Source organism: Solenopsis invicta, chromosome 7 (assembly GCF_016802725.1).
Source record: "Solenopsis invicta isolate M01_SB chromosome 7, UNIL_Sinv_3.0, whole genome shotgun sequence".
NCBI classification, from domain to species: domain Eukaryota; kingdom Metazoa; phylum Arthropoda; class Insecta; order Hymenoptera; family Formicidae; genus Solenopsis; species Solenopsis invicta.
This window is the reverse complement of record NC_052670.1, coordinates 13,896,907-13,919,292: the sequence shown is the minus strand read 5'-3', so window position 1 is coordinate 13,919,292 and position 22,386 is coordinate 13,896,907. Positions and strand designations below refer to the sequence as shown.

Below are 22,386 nucleotides of genomic sequence, written 5' to 3'. Positions count from 1 at the left end.
AATGGAACACCGCGTACGCCATACTAATCTTGACTGCAAAAACATGTCGCTCGATAATGATTGTTCTTGGAACAAGACCGGTTCACCACAGGTAGAATAATTAGAACTTGTTTTGAGTATCACCTTACCATACAAAGAACGGATGCGAGCAACACTGCATATCCTTGGGGATTTTAATTAAGCAAAGAGCGCTCGTATACTCACGACTTCAAAAATTGTACCGGTTAGTCTCCGGCTGATAAGTAAATGCAATTTGTATTAACGGACAGCATTGCTTCTTGTCACGCATATGTTGCTTCCCAAGTACGAATAGTGTACCTTCTAATTAACGATAACTTTATACATTGGAAGTGTATCTTGCCGCTATCATTTTTATTTTATGCACGAATACTAAAAAAACAACAGTGAATATCAAGTAAAAACAGATTAACACAAAATACTACATTTGTGGGAGAAACCTCTGCTCTATCGACGTAGGACTAATTAAAAGAAACGTGAAATATAATTATAGAAGAAGAAAATGACAAGAGGATTGGAACAGTTCAAAAAATAAACTCTGAGAAATATATATTATTTGATGTAAAATACGTTTTTATTGCTGTTATTGTTATTATTATTATTATTATTATTATTATTATCGAGCTCATAGCTTTCAGTATGGCATACAACCATGGGCGCTCGTCTGTCGGTAAATTAGAATGGTTCTTGCGCACCACATATAGTCGGTAAACCTCAACGAAGTAGAGCTGCCATCGTCCGTCATAACCGATAATGTTTCTCGCCTCGGTAACTCTTGGGATACGAGAATACGATCAGTTTTACGCAGGTGATAACACTAATTTGGATCGACGATACATGTTTTTAGAGCAACAAGTGATTGAACAAATGATAGTACCTGACAAAGGAGTAATAGTATTAGGAAATCTTTTTCGGGATCTCTTATACATATGTTCTTTTTAATCAAATATTCAAATCAACAAGTTTCTCGTTTATCGAATATGAAATATGTATATGTATCATTTTGTATGCGCACTATCATTACGTAATAACAAAAATAATTAATGACAAGAAATAATTAATAATATATATGTAAATGTAAATAATCATAATAATAATAAATATAATAATAACAGTAATAAATTGAAAATTATATGTGCGTGTATGAATCAACTGTAGTTAAACTTACCGCTAGAGATGGATTAATTAGATTTGTTTATAGGAAGCCGGAAGTGTAATTAATAAATTAAAATCGATATAAATGAACCGTCCTTGCTGACGCGACAAAAGAAGAGTCCATTTAATTAGCTAAAATTATGTAGATATATTCAGTAGTTTTTAATTGAACATAATTGTGTAATATATAATCAATTTCAAAACTCGGTTTCTCAGCATGTTTTGCAATCTTATAATTATAAATAAAATTGTTACTTTAACATCTTGGCAATCACTGAATTAAAATCTTGCTTTTTAAAATTTAACTTTAATTAAAGGCTTACTTCTCGCAAAACGTACGTTTCAACAGACTGTGAATGGAACACTTTTGACTCGTATTTTTATTGGATAATCGAAAAGTTGCCCCATGTGTGTACATAAAATAATGATAAAAACAGCAATTCTCGATTTTTTACATCCTTGCGATGTAAAGGAGAATGAGTATTCTTTGAAACTAACAAATGTCTATTGGAACTCGATTGACCCACTTACTGCTAGTCATGAGTTAACCACTGCTAAATATTACTAGAAATAATTTTTTTAGATTTTTTTCTAATTTTGAGGAACTTGAAATAAATTTTCGAGCACAAAGAATAAAAAAAATATTAGAATGACAATTTATTTCACATCATATAACTACATTTTTTTACCAGGTCTGATCTTTAGATTTATTCATTCGTCATCACTATAGTACTGCGTTTGATATAGCTACCACAAATGTGCTGAAACCAACTTGTTCAGCATTACAATGCAAGATATTTATTGATGTTTTATTTACTCCGTCGTTGTTCAGCAGTGACAATAAAATTGTCAAACTTGAGAATAAATACGAAAATATAATAGTACGAAGATCGAATACGTTGTTCTGCCAAATGCAATCCGAATATTTCGCGAAAACAACCGACGAGATCTACGCTCAAAATTATGAACTGAAACTAGAGTTCCGCCGTTTTTCCGTTTCACGGTCGGCCTCCAGGCTTTCCTACCCTTCTCTCATGACGAAGGGTAGGACCATGTCCAATACCCGCCGACTTTCGTCGCATCGATTGTCTGGGGAATAATGGACGACCTTGAGTAACGGAGAATTTGTGTGCAGGATGTGCAGCCGAATGTTGAAAGTCCAAGGATGGACCGCTTTTCCGCGACGGGAAGGAATGCCGTTTCAGCAATGTCATCAGCATGACGTATTCTACCAAGTTATATACAAGTTATATACAAGTTCGATCATTTTAATGGCCGTCGTTATAACTTTCGCGATTTATACGTAAGCGAATGCTACTTGACACGAGCGTTAATTTGCAAGAAGTTGAAAATACTTAAAAGAAATTCTCGAAAGGCGCGGAATTAAAAAGAGCAAAACGCGTAAGATTTTACGTGTAGCTTGTTATATCAAAACGAATATTACTTCTAAATTCGAGTTTAAATGACCTGTGTTGAAATTCGAAAGATAGAATTTTATAACTTTATTATTTACAATTTTATAAATTACAAATAACAAATTATAATGATAATTTGTTATTTATAATTTATAAAATGTATTACAATTATAATGTATTTTATATGTTGTTTCTTGATATAATTTTGTACATTTTTTTATGTACTCTAATTTTTTTAATGTTTCTTGATTTACAGAACATATAACATTTTCTATATAAAATATTATCACAGGAATTATAGATTTACTTCATATAATTTTAGTTTTTAAATATTTCTGAAGGGTAATAATAAAAAACAGTAATAAAGATTGGAAAAACAAATTTTTAATCATTTTAAATCATAGTAATACAGAACGTAGACCGAGATGTGAGGGAGGGCGCACAAAACGAACAATCGAGATGCCTTTAGGTCATAAGAAGAGCTTAGTGCTAATATTTAATACTAATAAAAGACGTAATAATGGATTGAAAATTAAATTAATTTCAAATCATAACTTTAATTGATTTTCAACAAATTAATTTTAAATTGTAGTAATACAGAACTTATTGTAGATCGAGATGTGAAGGGGGGGGGGGGCACAAAACGAACTGCATTTAGGTCATAAGTAGAGCTTAGTACTAATATTTAATGTGTAATTTTATATATATTTTAAATTCAATTAATTTTAAATCACTTAGAAATTTTTATTAATATTGTGTATTGAATAAATTTTTATTTATAATTGAAATGCCATTGAAGCAGAATATTTTGTGCGCCGTGCATATCTTCTGAACGTGCCTTTCAAAAAAAGATAAATGATATTGCACATCTAACGTGTTAGGCGAAACACTGGTGGAAATGTGTTTCATTGTGAATTAGCGAATTACCTCGTTGACGTGTGAATAGCGAAACAATAGCGCGTATTCTCATCGTACATTCAGAACGACAAATGTAGCCGTCTGCTTCTCAATTTTATCTGTCCAAAGGAGTAGGCAGCTCTCTCCCTCTCGACGAATATGTGTAATGTCAGTCAGACAGCCACGTTTAGAATTAGAATACATTTCACCCTTTGGATGCATTACATCCCGACTTCAAACATTCCGCTCGACCAAGAGGATCTTGCATGCATTGTATTCTGACCTTTCTGCATAAAGCGTAGTCACGTTGCAATTAATAATCCTAATGTAAACAGTGTTGATGCTATCGCATAATGCATTACTCTCATCTTCGTTCATCTGTTGAAAATACACATGTAAAGTTCAAAAAGTAAATGCCGTTTACAAGCATGAAAAGTTCAACCGCAATTTTTTTTTTAAAGTTCAACAACACACGATGGACATTTTTCTTCCTCCTTCTGTCGCCGCATAATAATGCGCCGCCTGCGTTTTCTGATACCTCCGCTACTTCAAATTTCTGTATGACAAATGAAAAAGGATTCCAAGCAATTCTCCTTGTCTCGGTATGATCCGCTGCAAAGAGACAGCGGTGATCCGACAAGCAAAAGGGGAGATAGAAACGATGACAAGTCATATCGCGTTGTATCATGAAAATCTCCTCTAATCCGTGCACTATATTTTCTCATGATCGCACGTTTTCATACTTCCTGCGTTTCGCATTTTTCTATATTTCATCTAAAACGTTTGCTTTATTTCTGACGTGTGGTGAACGTTTGCGATATATAACCGTTTTTATTTTTGGACTTTAGGAGAAAGATTTCATTGACCACCTGTCCGCGAATTGTTTGCGTATGCGTTTTATGAAAATACGGAGCGCGGTGACAGTTACAAAAATGAAAAAAAGGAAAATGGATGGAAGGTAAATAAGTGTTCCATTATCGATAAGTGTTCCATACTAGTTACGATAGTTATAGTAGTCGATCTAAAAATTACGTGGTTTCGAATAGATCGCTCATCTGGAAAGTTCGGTGTTTAATTTTCTGAATATTTGAAATGAAGGACGTTACTCTTTGCCGATGTACTTTTATATTAAATTATTTTTACATCGTATTCTTATCTTTTATCAAAGATTATTAAAAATTATCATGCTACACAATTGCATGTTTGTACTAAAAAAATATATTTTTGATACGAATTCTCTGGTGCGCGTTAAGCAGATTTTTGCGATCTAGGTATGTATTCATATCCGTGCAGAATAGAATTCTATTTATATTTATATCTTTGCATAATACGGACAACGCATTTAAAATATCAAAAATTCAACACACACATGTACATTAACATATTTACATATAATAATACATACAAAATACACAGCGTAAAATTATAACATGGTTCTATGCTGAAATCTGATGCGAATTATGGCTCGTCTAAAGTGAATTTCATATTGCGCCTTGGCATATAAGCCACGCTCGTTGGATTGCAATACATTGTGTTGGTGAAGGCACGAGGATGATTCTTCGGGATGTCGATCAAATTTCGGTCGTTCCGTCTTATCTCCGGGATATTCCGTGCCTTGAAGCTTTTACGATATTTTCATGATAATACGTATTACTTTTCTGAATATGACTTGACAGGGAATACGATGTAATTTAAGATGCTTAGGACGCATATTTTAGAATTATTAAGGACACTTATGCATACATTATTGTTATACAGAATATCCGGTAAAGACTGTAATAACGCTTAAGGGTAGACCCCTGAGATTATTTTGAGACGAAAGTTCTAATAAAATGATGAGAGAGACTACAATAGTTTTTAAATGAGAAAGGTTTAAAATTGGCAAATCGAACTTAGAACAATAAATAAAAAATAATTTGTGATTGATTGAAAAGTGACTTTTAATAATCATTTTAAAATTATTTTGACGTCATGATGACTTTTTGTTCCGCTTGAAAACAATCTGAAATTTGTGCTTGGTGTGGCACATCACTTAGCGAAGGTGTATGCAAGATTAATATGAAAAATAAGAATCCTATTTAGGAACATCTTCACTACTGTGCAATATGTCATATTTGAGCGCGCGTATTTTGGACAGTTTGATTTGACAGTTTTAAACACTTCTCATTTAAAATTTATAGCAGCTCGACATTTTGATGTAAATATGTAGAGAATTTCCGTTTCAAAACAATCTCAAGAATCTATTCTTGCGGTTTTTACGACATCGGAGACTTCCTGTATATCACTATGTATAATGTATATGCAATAAGATAGCAAGACATGTGTATATGTTGTCACACTAATGTCTAACTATGTGCCAGATTTCTACGCATGTATTACTAAAAATCCGATTTTATCTTTAAATGAATATAACGTTATTTAAATATAATTATTTTATATCTTTTATTCAAAAATATATTTTTTATTTTTTATTTTGAAAAAATTATATAAATTATACAAATTACTAATAATATTCATTTATAATGAGTTAAGTGTACTAAACATTTAGAATTTTTCACATTGTTTCGAATTTTATTGATTAAAATTTTTCAGAAACTTTAGAAATACCATTAGAAATTTCATTAAAAATATCATTTTATCTCTGTTTAACATTAAACAACAAGCATAAAACGATGTCTCTAATGTTTCTAAACACCGCCCTCTAGAATGATAATTGATTTATCGAAGAAATATTTCGATATAAAAATTTCGCTTAAAAAACTATTAACAAAATATTAACAAAATTCCATGTTATTGTTTTAACTTTGTATAACTCGAAATGTGTATAATTGAATAAAAAGTTAAATGACAAAAGAATACTCGAATGTATGTACATTCGTGTGATAATGCACTCAAGTTTAAAAATAATATACATGTATAAGGAAGTGTGTGTAATTAAAGATTAAAAGTATACCTTGAAAAGTTTAGAAGTGCTCAGAAGTAAAAATGCCTTATAACAATTGTCAGTTATTATGTATTGCCGTATTAGCATCACTAAAAAATGGCAGGCTACTAAACAAATAACTCCACAAGCAATTGTTAGAATACGTCACTAATAACGAAGATAAGAGGGGTAGCCATATTGTCGACAGTAGCCATAATACCCTTTTCTCCTCTAATACTTCAATATTCTTCTTTATATTTTTAAATGAAGAGAGCTGCTTGTATAATACTTTTTATTTAGAGATATGTGATATAATAAAATGTTCGCCATTATTCCATGTATATTTTAATAATAATATATATATTTAAAAGAAAAATATTTAAATACGACTAAAAGTAATTGATGCGTTATTTATAATTCTATTTTTTTACATAGAAACTACTTAGCTATCTTTAGATAAAGATAAAAAAATTAAGGTATTTCCAAAAAGTAGATTAATTATATAATAATTATAAACTTTTCGTTACAACTATTGTACTTAAAGTTTTGAGCTTTCTAATAAAAATCTGCGGTTATCCAAACAGAGATGTTTTCATTTAAAGAAAAGATATTGGAGTACCTTGATCTTTCCAATTCGAAAATTGAAAACTTTGATTTCTATAACAGCAATCTTTGAAATCATTGTGCAAAACATTTTGAGATAGAATAAGAATTCTCCGTTTATAAAGGACGCCAGGCTTTTCAAGACGACATCGAGGTCTGATGACATCTGATTTGACGAATCACGTGAGAGAAATTCTCTAAAACAAAAGTTTCAGAATTCGTGACATTCAGACATTAACAGTTAGCGTCCTTCGAGACCCTTCGCGAACTCGACTTCTTTCTCACAATCGTCGCGACTTCCCTCAGCGGCGGTCGAGATTTCTTTCGCGAGCAGCGAGGTGGCGCCAACGTATCGAAAGCTCCAGCTCCGAGGATCGACGCGCTGCAACCCCCGGAGCTTAGGGGTTGGAAGGGGGCCCCGGCACGAGGAGGAAAGCCTCAGTCAGTGATGCGACTCCGTTACGGTCAGACCGAAGCGACCTCACTCGCGCGTCGCCGTCGTACGCTCGCGTCAGGCGCAACAGGACGCGCACTCGTCTGACTCGAGCCGGACACGTTTTACTGTGATATGCGTGGTGTGTCCCGCCGCCGGGCCCAGCCTCCTTCGTTACGGCCGCACGCCGGATCGTGGAGCAATCCGCGCGGAAGTACGACGCTCGCGACGGTCGGCCCGACGGTAATCGGTGCGACGCGACGCGATGCGACGCCGTGAGAGCACCATGCCCGTGAGGAACGCAATCGGTGATAAGGTACACGGGGGGGTCTCACCCCCCGCTCTGGGGCTCCGATTTATTCTTGACGACGCGCAGCGTCACTCTCGACGATTAATCGCCGAAGGGCCGATCTCGACGATCGGCGCATGTAGGGCACGACTCGTAGGGCGATCGGCCGAAATATCGCTTGTTTCATACTTTCACACTGAAATTAAACGCACGACGATAATCACTCTGAGATAGGTAGTAACGAACCAAGTTCGACGTACGATCGAAACGAAAGATGAAGCGCATTTCGTTGCCTGACGTTAATGAAAATATCGGAGTCGCGATATTTCTCGCGAGGCAAGAGGTAAAACGCGATGTCTTGAGAGTGCACTCTCGACGGAGATGCTCTTAACCGAAGTACGATGCGAAGATAGGAAATGGGGGTCCGCCCGCTTCGCGCCTCGTGCCCGAGCTGGCGCGGACATCTTTACGGCCCGCGAGTTACGAGGTGGGAGGAGAAACGTATGCAAATTCGAAGCAAGCATGTTAGATACGATCGGGGCGATACGACGAGAAGAGGAGAGAGAGAGAGAGAGAGAGAGAGAGGGGGGGTTCTTGCTACAAACAACACTTTATCTTTCTCAGGTCGACGTCGCAAGCTTTTCCCGCGGTGGTCGTAAAGGTCACGCACGAAGGAGAGAGAGAGGCGCGGCGCGATTTCCCGCTGCCTCGTCACCCCTTTCTCGTCTCCCTCTCTCTCTTTCTCTCTCGCGTGGTCAGATAGTCTGCCGATAGTAACAGGTGGGTCAGGGGTGTTTCGCCGGTGAGAGAGAGTCTCACTACGCCGACGCTGGGCACGCGAGCCCGTCATCATCATCATCGTCGTCGTTGTCGTCGTGCGAAGGATTTTCCTACCGCTAAGTCACCTCTACACGCCTAGCTGATCTTCCTACCGTACGCCACGTAAATGGCGGCCGACGTAAAACGCGCCCTTGCCGAGCCACGCTCTCGGCTGTCCCTCGGGCACCCCCTCGATTTCCAGCGATCGCACGCGCGTTTCCGCGTGAGCGTTAACGCACCCCTTTCCCCCTCCCCAATCGACTAGTTAACGAGATCCGCGACGCAGCTCCCGCCGCAGGTGGGACTAACGAGGGCGGCTCTGATAAGTGTGAGCGGTGGGAAATCGGGCGGCGAAACGGCTCGTACACGCGAGTTAATTGTTGCGTTAACCCTAGGATAGCGGAGCGGGCGACGGCGAGCGAGGGACGAACGACTCTTGTGGGAAGGGCCGACGTTTTATGATAAATTGAATGATAAATTAAGGCCGCTGTCGCCAATGCGTTATTCCTGTCTCTGCTCGCTTACGACGAGAATTAGCTTCTGGACTTTTAGACTCGTATTCGTATGGTCGTTGTTGCATTCTTCGCAATCCAAAATACATTTTCAACATCGTTCTGGATAATTTTATCATGTACATACTCAACGGCAAAATTAAAGCGTTACTCTGCAGCAAAAAAAAAATCTTTGTGAAAATTAATCGTAAGAACAATCTTCCTGGGCTTATTGTAAAGGGCAAAGGTTACGTTCGATTTCCTGGATTGATTTTTCTAGAAGATGCTTTTACGTTAGGAAAGGTGAAAAATTCATGATGGATTTGAATCTCGAAAATACTGCAAACGCCTTCTTGCGACTCAAATTAACATGAATTTGAGGATTAAAGCCTGTCCTTTAAAACGATTTGAAATCATTAAAAAATAATTGGAAATTTTTCTCGTCATTTTATTGTATTTTGAAGAATTGTTTAAAAAAAAAATTATTTTTGTTTTAATGTTGAATAACTCGGTGAAAAAATCGCACGACGAACGCTCTACGAGTACGTATATTAAAAATAAAGATTCACGCTTTCGAAAGCTGTAAACCGCATTTGCATGAGATTTCTAATTAACGCCATGGAATTTCACAAACTTTATAAAAAATTTGAGTTTTGTCGCGTCTCCATTTAAAAACAACTACTTTTTAGATCAATATTTTAGAAACGACTAACTAATTGCTAACGAAGCTACACATTCGTGAAAGAGACTTTAAATGAAAATTCTATTATCATTTTTAGCAAATTTTCTTAAAATTTGTCTATTTGTGGGCTGTAGAAAAGTAATGTTTTAAGAAAAATAGCTTTAATTTTGCTATTGAGTACGTTTACACTCACAAACCACAGAATAAATCATTGTATCTCGCTTTTGCCAAAGTTGTCATACATCCGTCATTATAATTTTTTAAATACAATTTGCTTAAAATTAATTTTGTAGCAACAATTTTTACCGCAGTACATTGAGGTGATTAATTTTTAAATGCGCTAAAAATAGATTGAAAAATGTAAACGAGAGTAATTAAAATTTTTTTTTTAAATTGAAGTACATTTTCCAATACAGAGTTTTTTATCGCTGAAAATATGAATTATGTTAAATATTAACGCAAGAATCCAATTAAATTGAGAAAAGTTATAAAGATATAATATTATTTAAATAAATATTAAATAAATATTAAAAATAGAGATGACAAATATATGCCGAGTTGTCGCAATTATTTTCATTGCAATGTATTAAAATTATTTGAATCTTATTATTTCATATTATTTGAGTCTTAGAATTGTGTTTCAAATAACAATTCGTATAAAGTCAATAATTAGCATAAAACGAGTACGCATTTATGACAAGTCAGTTGCGTCTAACGAACTTCGCGAAACAGTTTCTGCTACGCGATATTCATCAGCGTTCAGTATTACTTTTGTACAACATCTGCGGTAACGGAATGATTATAAAGTTTTAGATAATTAACGAGTTACAGCTAACTTTCGCAGCTTCCGTGAAAAGAAGTTACGTCTCTTTTACGTCCCTTTCACACAGTCGCGTGCATAATTAATCAATCGTGGTATCCATTGCAGATTGGCCACTCAACTGGCGTGAACTTTCCTGCTCGAAAGTAATAGTAATTGCGAGGGGCCGACGCCAGAGTGTTCGGTGTCTACACTGTAGATCGAGATAATTAACCCGATCGGATATATCGCGAGAAAGCTGCAATGAATAAATATACACGCTATGCTTAATTTAATCTCAGGCTTACAAATTATCTATTAAATCATTAAGAAAGTTACATGAAGGTTGATGTACGAGATCACACTTGGGAGCAATGAGTGGTACAAGCCCCCACTTTCGATGGGACCTCTCGTTAAACGAAATTGATTTTGAAACGCTTATTTCAGAACCGGCACTATTTTATACAGATTCAGGGTTGTCCGTTTACGTATAAAATATAAATAGCCTACATTACGCGTAAACAACGTATACGTACATTACTGTGTATAAAATGTCATCTACGTAAACTATAACCTATGGATCTTAGAAAATTTGAACCTGATGTGTAACACAATGAAAATTTGATACATATCGTATTCTCTAACTTTTCAATTTTTTTACATAATATACTTTTATTATTAATACATTAAAATCAGATACATTAACAATCTAAAAATTTAATTACTTTTCTCCATTGTGCTCTGTATTATCCAATTTACAATAGTTTACACGTTTCACATATTTGCATTGTCCACATGAAAAAGGTTCGTGTAAACATTATGTATTGTTTGCGTTAAAAAAAAACCCGTGTAGATGTAATTTTGAAATATACGGCACAACCGGGATTCAGCTTCAATACGATAATTTTTTAAAAAATTATCCTTGCCTCCGAAATATCATAGAGCCTCCGAAAACTGTGTCGAGCGATTTATTTTCTGTTTCTATAACATTATGCGAGTTCGAAGTCGTCATTTTCAAATAGAGGAAACAAAAACATTCTCATATGTTAATTTATGTATTACGCGAAGCGTCTACGTCGAGAGGATTAAGTCGCGCATCGCTCGTGAGAAAACTGGCGATGCTTACTTAATGTTGTATAATACGGAGCACATACTCGCGCTTTATCTTACGAAAGCAGTAAGTCTTACTTTCTTTTGCTGAAGCGCTGAAAGGCCGGAGTACTTCGGGAGTGCCTCGTTTGAAATTCCATTTTCTCATTCGAATGAAGCTGCGAAGCGCAACGCGCCAGCGCGCAAGTCGCTCTTTGTCCGTTATTTCGCTTTAGAGAAACTTTTAAAGCACTAAACTTTCCCCGCTGGTGCCTAATGATATTGGTAACAACTGTCGCTAACGTTGCACGCGAAATTGGGCGAGAGTAAGGCAACTTCTTGCTTCGTGACGACGTTGAATTTTTTAGCAGCTGATAATTACATTGAAAAAACATCCGGCCCGCGGTAAAAACGCATAGTTCTCCCTCTTTGCTTTTCTTGCTAAAATTTCATTACAGAGACAATAGCGTAGCTTCGCGATACGCGTTGTCTCTTTAAAAAGACCCCTTATCGGAAAATTTGTCAAAGGCTGTCTGAAAATATGTACGTTGTAGCTCAAAATTCGAAGAATGGAAGACAATTGTTGGCGAGATTAATCATGTGATATGCGCTCGAAAGAATCTCGTTTATGGCGTGAAGCGACTTACATAGGTTCGCGCGGGCAATTTTTTCCTTTCCTTTGCGTGCGTAAAATTTATGGCTGTTGCTTCGAGCACCGCGAGAGAGATAAGAGTGCGGGAGATATAAAACGGGATAATAATTATTGTCGTAAATTTGCTGACCAAAGTAAAACGGATCTTGTAATGCTATAGTAGAGATTCTGGGCGCGTTCGCTTGAAAAATTTACTACTCGAAACGATCAAGTTTCTCATAAATCAAAAGTATAACGCGGCGTTTCAAACCGGATAGAGGTACATTGGGTGCTTATCGTTGCTCAGATTCTTCGCAAAGACTCTACGGGGTCGCAGTCTTTGCGAAGTGCGCAGTCGAATCTACGATGCGGATTTGCCTAAGTGTTTAAAAAGATCCGCCAGATGCTGGTTCTCTAGTTTATCCCTCTCCCTCCTCCTCCCCTTCTGATCCTTTTTCTCTTATGCCGTCTAGGAGTAGTTTATACCGTGATATTCCTCAAAAAAAAAAAAAAAAAACGTAGTGATGGCAACTGTAAAAGTAAAAAAGCTCATTTTTATGAATTAATGTATGCAGTTGAATAATTTTTTAGTTATTACAACTAAAGCTTTAATTTTAATAACTAGTCGAAGCTTGTACAATTGCACACTTTTATAATTGCTATCACCGTTTTAACTCCGAGCGTGCAAAATTTTCAAAAACTAATCGATGAAAATATTCGCGCTTTTTTTTTCTCACTTTGAGCAAAAGTTTTTTTATTACTGACATTTAAAGCTCAATAAGAAGTTGTGATCAAATTATCGTCTTCTAGCGACTTTGATGTATGGCTGTGGCTCCCACAACTATACGATTGCTCAACTACATCTCTATTGATTCATTTTACACATAGTTGCACTTTGCTCGTGAATCTCGTAATTTGCTAAATTGGAAATTCCTCTAATTGAAAAGCTACTGAGACAGGTATGAAATTGCACTCATGACTTAACTTTTTTTTTACGAACTTTCTTGTTGTAGTATTTTCACCCATGATAACTTTTGAGGACAATTGGGGAGTTACTGAAATTAACAGATATACTAAATAAATAGGAATTCTTTTGAACCATAAACAAAAAATGAAATCACACTATAAAAAAATTTAACATTTTTGTTAGCCTAAAGTGCAAAAGGAATATATATACATGTTTTATGTATAATGAGATGTCATTTTTCACTTATTATACAAAATAATTATTTAATTAATATAACTATTAGTTTACTCGTTATTTAAAAAAATTAATTTTTTTTAATTTTTAACATCTGTATCCCTGAAATGGGACTTTAGAGACCATAGTTGATTTCTCAGGTTACTTCATGAAAAAATTCATATGAATATGGTCTCTGAGGCCTCCTTTCAGAGAGACAGGGTGTTAAAAATTTACATGCTCTTCTTTTCTTAATAGCTTTCAAACGAAAAAGGTTTAAAAAGAATTAATCTTCATGTCGAACTTTTTCCCAAATATTGACATTAAGTTTCGTACAATGAAAAAGAAGTTTGTTGACTTAATTAAATGTTTTAACTTGATTAAATTTTTTCAGTAAAGTATCTATGTATTTGATTTAAAAATATACATGAAGTACTTGAATTTTAGTTTAAATTTACATTTATATATTTTATTTAACTATACATATATTTGACAACTTTCTTCTCACAATCAGTGTACAAGTATATTTTAAATTAAATTATTTACCCTATGTTAATTATACTTCACTTTCTTTATAAGTAATTACAATTATATATTAATATAAAGTATATTAAATTTTTAATATTAGTAACTGTATGTGTCTTCGAAAAAAATTCTAGATAAGTTTCATTCATAGAAGTAGTCAATGCCAATATTTTTTGAACATACTTCACAGATCTAATAGCTAAATTTTTAATTTTTTTATAACATTTAATTTCACAAATCCATAAATATATTGTATATGCTTTCTGCTTATACAAATAAAAGTGACAGGTTTCTTCTACAAAGTAACGTTTAATTCACTTTATTCCGCTCAGTCATTACAAAATAACAGTTATTCAGTTTCAGTAACTTTTCGATTGTCTCTCTATAATATATATACACACACATAGATATCTTTTGCAGTATCGTCACGTTTTATGTGCACATACATTATATATATATATATATATATATATATATATATATATATATATATATATATATATATATACATATAAGTACAAAACCGAAGCACTGGCGGAATCCTCGAAGCTAGAAACGAAAGTCTCGCATCTCGATCCTCTTCTCTCTGGGTATATAAAAATGCGCAATCGCGGGTTACTCCAGCTGAAAAATCATTACTGCGATTTCAGCAGGTACGAAGAATAGTAAATGAATCACAGGGCGCGCATCGCCGACGTACAAATGAGCTTTGATCGAAACCACGTACGTCCGCTATTATATTTACGCACGTTGACATTTCGAAACTCGACGCTCCTAACTCGGTTTTATTATTCTTTCATTGTTTTCCATTTTAGACTTTTTTTTATTGGAACCGTGGGCGAGCTTGGAAGTCACCGCATGTAGGAAAGCAACTGATGCCGGTGAAACTTCTCGTGGTCGCACGGTCGATTTAAATCGGGCTCCAGTACATAATAAAGTACCGTAAATTTTAACGGATGTTTGTGCACGCGAAACAGCAGGCGCATTTATCTTTCGCGCTCAGTAAGAAGAGGTAAATTTTCTCTCGTCTGTCAGCGTGACAAATTCCGGAAATTTAATAAACATCCGCGCGAGAGTGAATGAGTTGTGTGCATTGAAATAATTGCGGAGTTATGTAATTCTCCGTGATCTTCCGCGTAAACTCTCCCCGCGCGCGCGCGCGCGTTTCTGTTCGAATTAAGATTAAATTGACACAATTAGTACAAAGCTAACAGATCCGTAATCCAAGAGAAATCTCAGTATTTATCGGTGGTAACGATCATATACATATTGTTTATATCTTTGTCGCGCGATAAAACCGAATCGATGGTCGATTTGACGTTTCGATGCGTGACAAAATATATATTCAGTTTATGTAACATCTCACATTATCGTCGTGATCTCGCTTCCGTCGTGAACAGGGAGCCTACAATCGAAATCTGGTCATTTTGTTAAAATTCTGCGAGAGCGACGGACGTTAGCGAGAAGGAGAAAATTTCCCAATAACACATGATATCATGTGATATTATACGAATATTTGTGCGATATCGTGATATCGCACGTATATTCGTGCGATATCGTGTGTTAGAGATAGCTTTTTTTTCTATTTGTTTTTTCTTATCACTTCTTTTATCTCTTTCTCTCTTGAGAATTGATAAAACTTCGCGGACCAGTCAAAACTCACTGTCTTGTGTCCATTTCCAGCAAGATAGATTAACTTTGATCTCAGTTTAACTTACTCTTTATCTTCTTCTAATTCTTAAAACTAGAAAAAGATAAAAAGTTAAATTAAGATCAAAGTTATTCTGCATTGGTGGAAATGGATATTATAGCCAGACTTTGATAGAGGGTCTTTAGCATTGCGAATTTATTTGGTGCCGCGTGCGGAAGGGACGCAAAATGCTCCGCGAAGGCGAATATAACGGAATGACAATCATGCGGAATAATCGAATGCGTTGACAAGTATCAGATACAGTATCGCAGTCGAGAAAGTCGCTCTTCGCGGTTCTGTCTCCTCGGCGGAAGAGCGTTCTCGCAGTGACAAAGAAGCCGTCCAGCGAACTAGAAAAGTTCCTTTGCTACGCTAAATGCATTTTAACAGAAACACTGAGAGCCGACGAGCGTGGTCGACACTTGTCCTTTATATAATATCGCTTTGTACTTTCTGCACGGCTGGGTCTTTCGATAAAGCACGCGCGCGCGACTACTGAAAGTCCGGGAAGTTCCAGATTCATGGTCGCCCCAGCAGCACCGGCGGGCGATTTCAATACGACGACTGTTAATTTCACGTCCTTGCAATTCGTTTCAAGACGCGTCTCCCCCAGCGACGCTCGTCGTCTACCGCGTCGCATAAAAAGTTCGTATTTCTGCGGCACGGTCGATACGCGTAAGCAGCTTCCGGCTGCATCGTCACCGTCATATTCACCGGGAAAGGAGATAAATGTTCACTCGAGTATTACTTACACCTACGGTCAATGTCGAACGTGTGAAAGATACGATTGTGTACCAAATTTATGTACTATATGTACATAATAGGTGATATATTATAATAAATAATGCGTATGTATATAGCATTTTTATATATTGTATATTAAGGGTGTATAGTTCCTTTATGCAAAGTAAATACAATTTGGAAACGTGTTTAATATTAATACTTCAAATAAACTATATACATATGAAAGTTATGTGAATAACATTATATTTTTATTTAATAACACATTTTTATAGTTTATTTACTCTGTGTGTTATTAGAAATTTAATTATTTTTTATAACTTTATAAAAAATTTCAACTTTTTTCTATAAACACTTTAAGTATTTAAGATGATTTATACAAAGTTTTGTTGTGATTGTCTGTTAGTTATTTTGTAAATAAATAAATGAATAAATAAATTTTGTTCATTTTACAACACTGATCTCTGCATTGCAATGAAACTTTATAATAAACTTTATAAGTTATTTTGAATATTTATACTTAAATTAAAATATTCCTATTCTTTCATTATTTATTTCATTATGTTATTAATAATTATAATTTTATTAGAGCATATGTCTACTTCTTATTGAAATAATTTTTTATTCAGATAGAAAATTATCACCAAATTTTGTCTATTACTTTTAAATATAATGTAAAACAATCTATCATTTTTTTATAATTTTCTTAATGTTTTATACATCCTTAAATATAATATAATGTATGGTATGTACACTAAACCCATTTAAGTTTCAATAATGTATTTAATACATACATTATATATTAAAAATATATATTTTTTTAATACTTTTAATTGGAGGAAACTTTAAATTCTAAAATTAAAATACAAACTTTTTTTTAAAAATTATTTAATGAAAGAATGTCATCTTTTACACAATCGATCATTTGTTTTATTTGAAATTATTATGTATGTATATTTATATTTAATACTTTTTTTTTTAATAAGGAATGAAAAAAATTAATTTTCGGTAACAAAAACTACCGCATTGAGCTTTATTTCTTTTATTACTGAGATGTAAAAATTATTTCAGGTACCACTTTCGTGTTAAATTTATTATAATGTTGCTAACAAATAAGAAATACAAATAAAAGTATTCCAAATAATTTATCGTATATTTCTTTATTGAGTAGAGAAATAAATGGGTGTAATTTTGCGTGTACGGCCATTTGTTAAAAGCTTCTGTATTTTATTACATAATGGAATCCGATTTAAGGGCATGCAACCGCGATAGCTTTAAGCCTGGGTAACGATGACTTTGTGGTCGCCCACGATACAAAATAAACGTGTCTCACATATATTTTCATGTATTTTGCGTATATTAAATCGGTAAAAATGAAGAAAGGAAACGTTCCACAGCACGTAACGAACATAAACGCGGCGAGAGGATAATGGCGCGTTTTCCTCCCGGTGATCTTGGATAAAACAAGACCATTCGCGTGGGCGCGCTCTGTGACGTAGCGCATTGTAATAGTTAACGTTACCTGGTTCTTCGTCGATGCATTTCCGTACTTTTCATTGATCCTCCCCCTTCCTCCCGGTCATCCGGAGAAGACTCGACGTTATGCGCATTTCATATAATCTTCTCGTGCGCTCCGCTCAAGTCTGATTACGCGATCAGCCCGCGGCCCGCACATCGCCTTTCTTTATGAGAGCGTTCAAGCTATAATGTCATCGAAGCACCGTACTTTATATATGCGATCCGACTTAATGCGGTATCCCCAACCTCCCGCGCGTTTAATCTCTTCGTTTTCCCGATCTGCCTCTGCGCGCGAGGGGATTTGGAGCTATTAATTTCGCGGACTCTCACCCTCGAAGACTCAATCCTCACTTTGTTCTTTACCGTTCACTTTGAGACCTTCGGCGCCGCGTTTTCCAGGACGTGCGTTTCCTCGCCGCTCGTGAATACGCGATTACGTGCGCGTGTATACGCCATACGCCTTCGTTCGAGCATCATTAGAGATAGGCGAGCGAGCGGAAAAGCGTCGCGTCGACACGCGAGCGCGGTAAAGGTTACCTTCATTGATCCTGGTCCCGCAGATTACGGTTTTCAGGTGCATAGGCGCGCTGAAATTACGTCATTCTCTGTTATTTTAATAATAATTATGACATCGAAGGTGGGAAGTAAAAACTGCGAGCGGCTGATGGATTATCGATTAAATCGGGAGATGGCTTTCTGTGCGGACTCACTTAACTATATTTAATTGCTTTCTATATCCACTCGAACACAAGCACGCACACGCATGCACACATGCACACATGTTGTAAATACCACAAATGAGGATGGACCTCGTAAATAGCACGGCCATTGATGAAATATGAAATGATGTATATACGAATGGTACTTACACAATATCAGAGAGAGAAAAAGAGAGGGGGAGGGGGAGGAAAGGATTGAATAACTATAGTTTTACTCTCGATTTATTCGTGGAAAGCAGTGTCGTGGTATTAATGTGATAAAAGTGATACCATATGAAATTTATTCAACCGTAACGTGATTCGGATTATCATTAATAGCATTTTGCGCCATTTTCAGGTGCCTTTAATTAGTACGTGGATTATCTGCAATCACCGAACATATATTAGTCCCGAAACAAAATTCATGTTCCGGCGAATTTCCGACGTCTCGGAATTCGTGTGGAACTCATTTCCCCGATATCGCTAAATTCCCATGTGTGAATCGCAACGCATTAATCTTACGAAGCGAGCGATTCGTAATGAATTATTTTTGAAATGTGTAAAATAATAGAGTTAGGATTTTGCGCAAGCGTAACTTTAGCCGGAACGTGGTATTGAAAGTTAAATGATAAATTGTAACAAGACGAAAATGAAAAGAAAGGAGAAGAAGAAAGAAAACGTTTGAATAAGAAAGAAAAAGTATCATATATTCAATATTCACGAAAAGTGAATATTGCAAATTGTAAAGTGTCGAAGATTGCATTTATTATTATAGCCACGTATAGCTGGCGTTCCGTTCACGTTCAGTTCGTTCCTTATCCATACTAATGCTATATGACTCGAATATCGTTAATCGATACATATTACATTGGATGGATGGTTAAAAGAAATCTTTTTAAGCAACGTGAAATTTTTGCAACGTTCTTTGATAAAAAGAATTGAGAATCTGAAGAACATTCTTACGTAGAGCGAGCGAGCTATTCTCTTATTGCTATTTTTAGCAATTAAATGGACAATTTAGTTGATAAATAACAAATGAGAAAATAAAATTTAATTACAAATAATAATTATATTCTACATTTAAATATGATTTGTTTAAAATGGTAAAAATATTTCATTTATTACTTAATATTCCGTAAATAGATTTTTTTTTATATTTAAAACAGCAATAATATATACTTTTTAAAATTAGTTTTTTATTCTATTTGTTTAATTTACAACAGGTTGGCATGGCTTGGTTTCATGTATTAATCTGTTTTAGTATTTGTAATTTTTATATAAATATATTTTATGTATTTTTATGAAAAATACATAAATTATATATTACAATATATCTACATTTAAATACAAAATTAAAAACTTTTGGAAGCAATCTCCTTTTTTTAAATTCTACATAACATTGTGATTATAAAATTGTATTTCAGTAAAGTAATTTAATTATGCTTAGTTAAAGAAACGTAGAAAGAGAGAAAATATACTAATATTCACGTTTTATATGTACATATATAGATATATGAGAACGAATAAGTGTATAAGCGATTTTAATTCTTACAGAACTTTTCTTCCTACAAAAGTTTGTATTCGTGCGTTTCTAGCTTTTTATATTTCTTTTTTTATTGTTGCAATTTAATTTGCGAAAAGGCATCTAGGGAAAAAAGCTTTTTTCAGGAAATGGTATATCAGTTCGTTACCCCCTTAAAAAAGATTTTAAAAGTTTTCACATTTTTTTTTTTTTTTTTTTTTTTTTGAGGTATTGAACGTTATTTTTGATGGATTTTTAAAACTTTTCGTGGAGAGTGACATGAAATGAACATGAAGTTTTATTATATTATAAATTTTAGTAGAATTTCAAATGTAGGATTACTATCAGAACATATGTGGCAATGTGGCAAACATACGACGACAAGATGTCTTAAATCTTACTAAAGGGTTCATGTCATGCTCGCTAGTCATCTCGACTAGTAATTTTTCACTTTCTTTCACATTTTACTTTCTCTTTCTATCTTTTCCCATCCTCCCTTCCTCTCTCTTTTTCTCCATCCCTCTTTCTGTTTCCCTCGATCTCTATTTGAATATCCGATTCGCTTTATTTGAATATTCAAATTAACTGTCAGTCATCAGTTACATTGCGCTTTTTGTAGCTGTCACGACGTTAAAATACGCGAGCAAATCTATTCTATGATTATCGAACTCCGTGATTCCAAATATTTTGACAGGTCCTACGGCGATGTGTACACAGGAACCTATTGTTATTTATGTTATTTCCTATATCGGTACTACGACCTAGTACTCAGTCGCAGCGCAACAGTTTAATTTCCTGAATGCATCCATCGATAATCGGGCCTGGTGAAGTTTCCACTGAAATTTTCCACGCGAACGCTATTTCGGGCGCAGCATTATATTTATTATGTGTATCCATTTCTACATTACAACGAATTCGTTCACCGGAAGAAAAACAGTCTCGTGAAATATCTAAAAATTTTGCTAAATACAGAATCTGAAAATAATTTTTTTGAACTATCCAAAATAATTATAGAGAACATTCGAGCGTGATGAGCAATATTTCAAAATTTTGATATTTTAGCAAGCATTTTTAACGTTCCACATAATTATTTCAATTTTTAACAAAATTATTTTTAGATCTGTATCCAACTAAATTTTTAGATAATTTAGCAAAACTGTTCTTTCCGTGTAAATATCAATTTTGCGCAAGAAGTTTCATTAAATCGCACCTTTAAATCCATGGCCAGTCGTTTAATTTTCTTTGTTGCCAATCGGCACCAGGTGGAAGGAGCAAAGTAATAAATCGAAGCTATTAATATAGACGAGCCTGACGTCCGGCGTAGACTTGAAAGCGCATTAGTATGTCGTCTCTTAAAATTCATTTAAGCATCACTTTACAGCGTCCAAAGCGGAATCTCAAGGCTCAGTGACTCTCGCAATAAATCTCATAACTGGCGCGTATCCATAGGAGGTTCATCGACCATGGCGTCGCGGCGCTATGCGTCCCCGCGAGAATTCCGCCGTAAATCTGGCTTAATAACGATGGCTGGCATAAATTAAATTATAATAACGTGGTCTGGGACGAGAAAACGCTTGGCGCGAGGTACGACGGGACACCCTGTTTTCTTTTCATTATTTTGCGCGCTCAAGCCTGCATCGATATCCTAAGAAGAGGTGGGGAAAAAAAGGTTTGTCACAGGAAGATCGACGAAAATCCGATTTTCCAAGATTACGTTCCGCGTAAAGTTACAAAGATATCTTATCTTTGAAAATTGGAAACCGCGGTGAAGATAATGATCTTTCTCGACATTTTCGTTAAGAGGATGCTGGCGACACGTCCACTTAATCGACTAAACGTGATTATTTTCAGAAAATATTTTCATTAATTAATTACACAGAATTATAAATACTTTTCCACAATTAAAGTATAGACGATAATGCAGAGACAATAATTTCATGTAAAAACTGTGAAAAAAGATTACAAAATTATAATTTTATTTTTGACTTGTGACAATATTTGCTGCATGAAAGTTTTAGACTTTGTAGGTATAAAACAAACATGCTCCTCCATCGAAATTACATGAACAATATTTTGTTTTGTAGAAATGAGCTAGGAGCTTTAAGAGAAATGTCTGAATACGGGAACGTGCGTTATCGATGTTCTAGTTCGTAGCGACATGTTGATGTTTACTACTATGTCAATATTACACACATACGCACGTAAATCAATTCGGTCGTAAAATTGATAGCTTCTTGTATGATTCTGTCACAGTTTTCCAATAGAGAT

General features: G+C 35.0%; 1 protein-coding gene across 9 annotated transcripts in view; it reads left to right on the top strand.

The window, feature by feature from the left end:
• The window catches only part of LOC105199815 (synaptotagmin-7), a 248,139-nt gene that overhangs the window by 163,446 nt on the left and 62,307 nt on the right, over positions 1-22,386 (top strand). For 2 of the 9 annotated variants that reach the window (XM_039452062.1, XM_039452061.1), the window contains exon 1: positions 6,930-7,760. The exons of the other annotated variants lie outside the window; for them this stretch is intronic. The gene's annotated coding sequence lies outside the window, so the exon portion shown is untranslated. Of the gene's footprint in view, positions 1-6,929; positions 7,761-22,386 lie in introns of those variants that run through there. 9 annotated transcript variants of the gene reach the window in all.